An 8,735-nucleotide genomic window follows, 5' to 3' on the forward strand; every position below is an offset into this window, starting at 1 on the left:
CAGTGGGTCTGCTGCTGGCGGGCACAGCGACAGGTAAGTGTGTCTATCTTCCAGCCTTCCTGGAACCACGTGCGTTGGCCCAGAGCCTTCACACCAGATCTGGTCAGCTCCTCATCCCACCCCAAAAAACGCACCAGCCTTGACAGGAGGCAGCAGCGCAGGACTTCCGGTCTCCCCAGCAGCCCTGTCAGCGCCTTAGGTCTCCAAAGACCCCACATCTGGGCAGCCTGAGGAGGCAGGAGTCCCAGGGGCTGGGCGAGCACCCTGCAGGGCTCGGATTCCTCAGACAGGACTGAAGGCCCCTGGGGGCAGGCAGCAAGCTAAGAACTGAGCACAGACAGGACACCGGCCTGTCTCCATTGTGGGTCACCCCCACACTGTGCCCATTACACAGGTGAGGGGTCGGGCGCAGCAGGATGAACGAGGTGACTTGCCCGCCGTTCCAGAGCTGGCAAAGGAGCAGAGCCTGGCCAAGCCCGGATCTGTCTGACCCCTGACCCCTGGGCTCTCGTCCTGAGCTGCATGGCCTGTTTCGGCTTCAGGAGGACTGAGACCTCTTCCCCTGAGAGCCTGGGGACCTGCGGTCGGTTGGTGAGGGTGAGAGGCAAGAACGGCGTCAGGTGAGAGTGGGGACGGTCGTTCACGATGACGACTGCTCAACACCTCTTCTGCATTCAGACGGGGGTGCCCAGTGCCCTCGCCATGCCGATGCCCACAGCACTGCCCTTCCCCCGGGCCTAGCTCCTGCTGCGATCCTACCTTGCAGCCGACCGGGGCTTCAAGCAGATGCCGAAGGGTGCTCATCTCAGCATCCCAGGTGACTGTATCTGGGCACCAAGCTGAGGGCTCTGAGGAGGAGGGAGTCCTGCTCCTTCCTTGTCCCTTTTCCGGAAAATGCCTTCCAGGAAATGCCACCCAGACACCCTCCCTTCTGGATTATTTTAAAGCAAATCCCAGACAGGTTGTCATTTCATCTGTAAATAGGTTTGCTTGTATCTCTAAGAGGCAATCTTCAGTGAAACACATCAATATCACACTTTAAAAATTGATTATCCCAGGATGCCTGGGTGGCTCAGTCATTCAGCGTCTGCCTTCGGCTCAGGTCATGATCCTAAGGTCCTGAGATCGAGTCCCACATCAGGATCCCTGCTCAGCAGTGAGTCTGCCACTCCCCTGCTTGTACTTTCACACTCTCTCGCTCTGTCTCTCTCTGGCAAATAAATAAAATATATTTTTTTTTAAAAAGGGGGGGTGCCTGGGTGGCTCAGTGGGTTAAAGCCTCCGCCTTCGGCTCAGGTCATGATCCTGGGATCCTGGGATCAAGCCCCAAGTCGGGCTCTCTGCTCAGTGAGGAGCCTGTTTCCCTTCCTCTCTCTCTGCCTGCCTCTCTGCCTACTTGTGATTTCTCTCTGTCAAATAAATAAATAAAATCTTTAAAAAAAGGGGGGGTGGCTCAGTGGGTTAAGGCTTCTGCCTTCGGCTCAGGTCATGATCTCAGGGTCTTGAGATCAAGCCCCGCATCGGGCTCTTTGCTCAGCGGGGAGCCTGCTTCCCCCTCTCTCTCTGCCTGCCTCTCTGCCTACTTGTGATCTCTGTCTGTCAAATAAATAAACAAATCTTTAAAAAAAAGTTTAAAAAAACATAAAGGGGCGCCTGGTGGCTCAGACTTTGAGCATCTCCCAAAGTCCTGGGATCAGGCCCCATATCAGGCTCCCTGGTCAGTGGGGAGCCTGCATCTCCCTCTCCAGCTCCTGCATGCCAGTGTTCCCTGTCTCACTCTCTCTCTCTGTCATAAATAAGTAAAAAAAAAATTTAAATAAATAAAATTAAAATTAAAATAAGTAAAAATACTTTAAAATTAAATAAAAATTAATAAATAAAAATTAATAATCACCTGACTGGCTCCATCAGTAGAACATGGGTCATGAGTTCAAGCCCCACACTGGGCATAGAGCCTACATTAAAAAACAAACAAACAAACAAAAAAACGGGGCATCTGGGTGGCTCAGTTGGTTGAGCATCCAACTTTTGATTTCAGCTCAGGTCATGATCTCAGAGTCCCAGGACTGAGCCCCAAGTCCATCAAACTTCATGCTCAGCAGCCAGTCTGCTGGAGATTTTCTCTCTCCCTCTCTCTCTGCCCCTCCCCCCAATCTCTCTCTCTTTCTCTCTCTAAAATAAATATATAAATCTTCTTTTAAAAACTCATAATTTCGGGGCACCCAGGGTGCTCAGTGGATTGAGCATCTGCCTTTGGCTCAGGTCAGCATCTCGGGGTCCTGGGATCGAGTCCCTCATTGGGCTCCCCGCTCAGCAGGGAGTCTGCTTCCCCCTCCTCTCTCTGCCCCTCCCCTCATTTGTGCCATCTCTCAGATGAATAAATAAAATCACTGAACAAAATTAATAATCCCTTAATGCCATCTAATATCCAGTCAGTGTTCATATTTCCCAATAGGTCCATGAACGTCTCTGTTTTTAATTTTCTAACTGCGGTAAAAATACTCACACCATGACATCTGCCATCTGATGGTATCTGCATGGGCAGCGGCTACGTGCGCTCACACAGGTGTGCAGCCCCTCTCCGGAAGTCTTCCACGAGCCTCTTTGCACAGCTGATCTGTTTGAATCAGACCCTAAGTCAGGTCCATACATTGCATTTCAACCTGTGACAACCTTTCTTTCCTTTTTTTTTTTTTTTTTTTTTTTTGTCTTGTTTCTTTTTTCTTGTTTAAGAATATGGTGCCTTGTATCTCTAGGTTCTGTGAATAGAATTTCCTCCATTTGGAATTTGGCTCCGTTCGGAATGCACCCCTATAACACCATTTGACATGCTCGGAAGCCTTCCTCTTCCTCGGGAGGGGACATTTAAGTAGGGAGCCATGCAGTTCAATGGAGAAAGGGCATTCTGGGCAGAGGGGGACAAGGCAAGCCAAAGCTCTGTGGCTTTCATTCCCGGGGGTTCACAGATGCCTGCTACATCCAAGCCCCGCAGGAGGCACCAAGTACATTCCCAGGAACCACAGAATGTCCCTGCTCTCCTTGGAGCTCGGGCTCTTCTTCCCAGGGAGGGCGGCAGGAGAGGAAAGTGGGAATTTCAACTACAGACACCCTGTGTGATGGCTCTGGCTGTGACTCTGCAGCCGTGGATGCTCGGGGAAATCATCTCGGCACACGGATAAGTCTGGCTCAGCCTGCTACCCGCCTCCTCCAGGAAGCCAATTAGAGCACTGGACACCAGCTGGTACCAACTCCCTCTGCCAACTCCAAGTCAACATCCAACTCCAACTCCAAGGAACATCCTTCTGAGATGGGAACTCCTTAAGGACCCGTCTTCTTCATGCCGCCCCAGGCTGCTCTGATTTCTGCCAGTCCTTTCTTGCAGAGCTTGCTTATCCCTGGAATCAGACTCAGGGTCACCTCCCCTGAGAAGCCTTCCGTGCTACTCCCTCCAGGTCCCATGCTCCCTCTGAGCCCTATGAAAAACCGCCCACTGCCATTTTCTCCTTGGCTTCTCCCAGGACCTCTGCCAACGTGGCCGCTCAGCTCCCCATCCAGGATGCCCAGCCTTTTCAGTGACAGCGACAGTGGCAGAACGATGCTGCCCGGGGACAGTGACCCAGTGTGGAAATAGGGCTTGGTTTAAAGGGTAACTCCTCCCAGGAGAACAGACTCCAAAGGTGGGTTCTCTGCCTGATGTCCCTTCCCCTCCCGCCCTTGCCCCAGGGTGGTTGGCACTGGTCGTGCCATCTCAGTGGGACCACACCGAGCAAGGCTGACAGGGACACCATTCCCTCCTCCCCAGGCCGCGGTCCCTGGCCGCCGCTGAGGAAGGGTGAGAGGGATATGGTTGCTGGGTTTGGGTTTTGGAGACTGTCATAGACCTCGAGCTGTGGTAACAAGACGCGTGCCTTAGAAACAGCAAATCCATTACTCACCGTTCTGGAAGCTGGAAGTCCAAGATCAAGGCGCTGGCAGATTCAGAGCCTGCTTCCCGGCTCACAGAAGGCAGTCTTCTTGCTGTGCCCTCACTTGGACGAAGGGACTGGGGAGGCCTGTGGGGCTCCTTTTAGGAGGGCACCAACCCCATTCTGCCCAGGAGGTCATGCTCGACCCTCACGACCTCATCACCTCCCAAGGCCATCACCATGACCTTGGCGGTTAGGATTGCAACATAGGAATCCTGATTGGGTTGGGGGGGCACAGACATTCAGATGATACCATTATAGATGACCCCGTAGACAGCAGCCAGTCCAGCTCCCCCTCACCGTACAGACAAGGAGCCTGAGACCTCAAAGGAGGAAGGGAGTTTCCTAATGGCTCACGTGATCCATTAGCAACAGAGCTGCGACCAGAATGGGCTCTCTTACTTCTAGTCCCGTGTTGTTCTCCAGGGAAGCAGGGAGGTTACGGCAGAGAGAATTAAAAGGAGACTCAGGGAAGCTGGTTAGATGATGTCTTATAATAACAGCAGCCCACACAATGCGTTGGCCATCCACCGGGCTCTGTCTAAGCATGTTTCCTATACTAACTCATATCCTCACCCATAAACCTCGTAAAGTAGGTACTTTTATTCTCCCCATTGAAAAGATGGGAAAATTAAGGTAGAGAGAGGTTAGGAGGCTTGCCTAAGATGACAGAAGTACTAAGAAGCCCCTCTGGCGAGGACACCTGAACTTGACTCCTCTGGTCCCACAACAGTTCCGCAACAGGGAACTGAGCTTCTCTACCCTTTGACTTCCTTATGAGTAAGCTGGGGGAAATAACCCTGCCTCCCGCTCATCCTGACTGAGAGAGCGTCCACAGGGTACCCAGCTCTCCATGCGTGTCAGCAAAACCAAGAAAGAAAGGGGAATGCAAAGGGTAGGGCCAGCCCTGGGCGCGTTTGGGCAGGGGCACTGATAACGAACATTCTAGTCCAGGGGTGCTCAGAGGGGCATTTGGTTCTCACACTCCAACATCTCTGAAATGCCCCAACTTCAGTGTGGCGTCTGGGCATGGTGATAAAATGCATGATGGAAATTCAGAGACACCAAGAAAAACAGGATAATGCTCTGCGAGATGGGAGGGTCTGTGGCCAGTCAGAGGGCACGCGTGGGTCTTGCCTCACCGCAAACACTGGACTCTTGACCAGAGAGTAATTCTGGTCCCTGCCTCCCAGCGCGGAGAGTGGCCTACCGGGAATGAGCGTGCTCTGGCTCTGGTGTTTGGGAGGAGAAACATGAAGTGTCTTATTTCAGAGCAGTGAGAACAAGGATGTCTTCCGTTTGAGCATCCTTCCCTCCCCTTGACTTCTTTCTTCACTGTCCACTGACCCACTGCCCCGTGGGAGCGCTACCCTAACCCCTTTGTGCCCACTGGGGCTGGGAATCCCACAACCCCTGCCTTCCCTGATTCCAAAGAGCCTCATGACTTCTCTGGGACCCTGGTCCTGTTGGTCGGTTTCTACCTGGTCTGAGGCCTGTGGTAGATGTCTTTTTTTGTGTTTGTTTTGTTTTGGTGAGGTTAGAAAACTTGGAAGTACCCTTAATTCCTCTCTCACACACCCCCTAAGCCAGTCCATCCAGAAACCCCCACAACCCTATCTTCCAAATACATCCCCAAACCAACCACGTCTCACTTACGTCCACTGCTGCTGTTCCTCTCCAAGCCACTGTTATCTCATCCCTGAATTATCCTAAAAGTCTTCTTCTTGGTCTCCAGGCTTCTTCTGCGCCTGCCCTTCTGCTTTACCCTCTTCTCGACTCAGCAGATGGTCTGATCATGTCCCCGCAGCGGCTCTCCAACCATGCCAAGGGAAAGCCAGAGCATGGTCCACCAGGCCAGACTCCATGACGTCTTTCTGCCCTCTTCTCCTACTACGCACTCCCTCTCTACTCCAGTCCCAGTGGCCTTCTTGTTCTCTTGCCCCAGGACCTTTGCACTGGCCTTCCCTTCTTGCCTAGAATTCTCTTCCCCCAGATACCCACAGATACTCACTCCCTCACCTCTTGTAAGTGTCTGGTGTCACCTTCTGGGTGAAGCCAACATTGACGACCTTAATAATGCAACTCATACTCTTCCCACTCACCCCTGCAATCCCGATCATCCCTAGCTGACCATTTTTATTTCCCATAGCCCTTAATCCTTACTGTTATGCTTGGTGTCTGTCTTCCTGTAATTGAGATTTAAGTTCCCTAAGGGCAGAGATCTTTGTCTATTTTGTTCACTGACCTAAGTGAGGAACCTAGAACAATGTCTGGCACATAGTAGGGGTGCCATACAGATTCGTGAATGGATGGGTTTGCAGATTGAAGGGGGTAGCTGTGTGGCAATAACTAATCTTTGAGGGGAACTAGGTAAGTTAGGGGATTTGAGAAAGTGACGCTTGAATTGAATCTTGAAGTCCATCTAGGAGCCCACGGTGGCGCAGAACACCGTGAGAGAGCTTGGTGGCAGGGCAAGAACTTGGGGGGATGGTGTCAACCAGTGATACCAAGCAAGGTTAAGTTGAGGCTAGACTGTGCAAAGCTCTGAATGCAAGCTAACACTTTTCTTACCACCGGGACCGGCTCCCAAATTTGTGGGGCCCAGTGCAAAATGGAAACGCAGGGCCCCTTGGTAAAATTTCAAGAGGGTGACAGCAGAGTATTAAATCAAACTCAAGGCCCTTCTAAGAGTAGTGATCTGTGGGACCGCATGGTTTCCAGGCCCAGGAAGCCAGCTCTGCAGATCTCGCATGGGAGCTGGTGAGAGCCTTCCAGTAGGGCAGAGATGTCATTGGAGCTGGATTTGGAGCAGATTATTCTGGCACGTCTGGTGGGATTAGCTTGGAGGGAGTCTGGGCATGGAGACCAGTTGGGCAGCCTTGTGAGGAAGAGGAGGGGATGAGTGAAGTAGGGGTGGGCACTCAAGGACAGAAGGCAGGGGTGAGAACTGGAGTGAGTTAGAAGCATGGAGGAGGTAGAGTTTGCTTAGACAAGAACATGGCCAGGAAAGACCCCAGGGCAACCTCCTTTGCTCTTGCAAACCCTTTGCCCCTTTTCCCTACTTTCCAGACCCAAGCCTTGGAGTGGTATGGGGCACAGGAATCAGCGGTGTGTCTCCCTTTGGCCACCAGAGGGCAGATGATTCTCATGGATTTTCCAGATGAATTTGGGGTGGGGGGTATTGGACTATCCTCCCGCCTCACCTCTTCCTCTCTTTCCCTCGCACCTCCTTCTGTGCTCCTTCTTCCTCAATGACGGGGCGCCTGACTGGACCCAGAATGGTCCATGAGGAGGTGTCCTGGAGCACCGTAGGTGGCACCTGTTGCCTTAGAAAGTACTCCATACTGCAGTTTGTTGCATCTGTCCAGCTGCCTATTTCTCTGGGTGACTTGGCCAAGATGGGAGTTGAAAGTCAAGTGTCAGAAGTCCATCTAGCACCTTTCCCCACAATTCCTGGGGCCTATCTCCCCCTGTACCTTTGGGGACTTGCTGCTAGAGCCTGGTCTCGGGCTCCTGCCGGAACTCTGGTTTCTGTCCACCTTAAACTGCTGTTCAGCCCTGGGGTGGGGTGGGGCAAGTTCCCATAGGTCCAGGGTATAATGGGGGCAGCTCAGGGCCAGAGGAATGAAATCATCCTACTGCCTTGCCCTGGTGAGACAGACTAGGGGGAAGTGAGGAGTGAACTTCCTGTTGGAGGTGGGGGCTCTCAAAAGATAGGAGACCTCACTTTATTGATGAAACCGAAGTCCAGGAAAGGAAGAGAACTTCTCAATCCTGAGGAATCCTCATTTTCAACCAGTTTCTTTTTTGTGTGTGTGAGTTTTCTGGTCTTAGAAATGAAATGAAAAATGAATTAAGATGCGACTGTCTCCTCTGCCTTACCTTACAGGGGTATTTTAAAAGGTAACCGGCGTGACTCAGTATTACCATAGTGCAATGTCGTTTTGTGCTATTTTGAACAATTTAAAAAAAGAGGTAAGTGGAATTCAAAGACGTTATTTGGAATGTCATCCCTGGAACAAAGGCATGAATTCTCTTAATATAAGGACGTCAAGAAGCCTAAACTCAGAGATGTTATGTAATCTTTCCAAGATCACGTCGTATTTTTCATTCCACCGAGCTGGGGCTGGAATGCAGGGCTGGGGGAGACCCCCGCAGCCTTCCACAGCCGGGAGCCAAGGACGCTGACCTGGTGCCCGCCCCGGACCTTAGGGGACACTGTGGACTAGATGTGGGGTGTATGGATAAACAGAAGCCCAGATAGACGATGGCAGGTGAAGACTGCTAGGTAGGTCATAACGCTGCACTTGACAGGTGACACACATGTTGATAGGCTGGATGATAAAGGAGACGGATTTTATGAGGGACTGGCAGACTGATGAGCAGACACGCAGACAGGGAAGTTGCTTTAGAACCAAAGGATGCCAATCGTTGGGATGCTAACAGCCTTATTTTCTATTTAGTCAAATAATAACGTGCGCAGGTGATCCGCGCTCCCGGTTGGAGGTTTGAAAAGGCCCGGAAACTGACGGAAAGAAACGAAGAGTCAGGCTCTGGGCACTACCCGAGGGAACTCGGGGTTCGCAGGGCCTCGGGTGTTGCCGGAAATGGCCGACGACTGCCGTGCGCTGCGGGCGGGACGGGGGCGTGGCCGGCTCGCTGCACGCGGCGCCACTTCGGGTGTTTCCGGAAACCGCAGCGAGCCTGCCTGAAGTGGGCGGGGAAAGGTCTATGGGCGTGGCTGGAGTCTCCCGAGTGGCTTCGTGGGTT

The sequence above is a fragment of the Mustela erminea genome, chromosome 9, assembly GCF_009829155.1.
Source record: "Mustela erminea isolate mMusErm1 chromosome 9, mMusErm1.Pri, whole genome shotgun sequence".
Taxonomy (NCBI): Eukaryota; Metazoa; Chordata; class Mammalia; order Carnivora; family Mustelidae; genus Mustela; species Mustela erminea.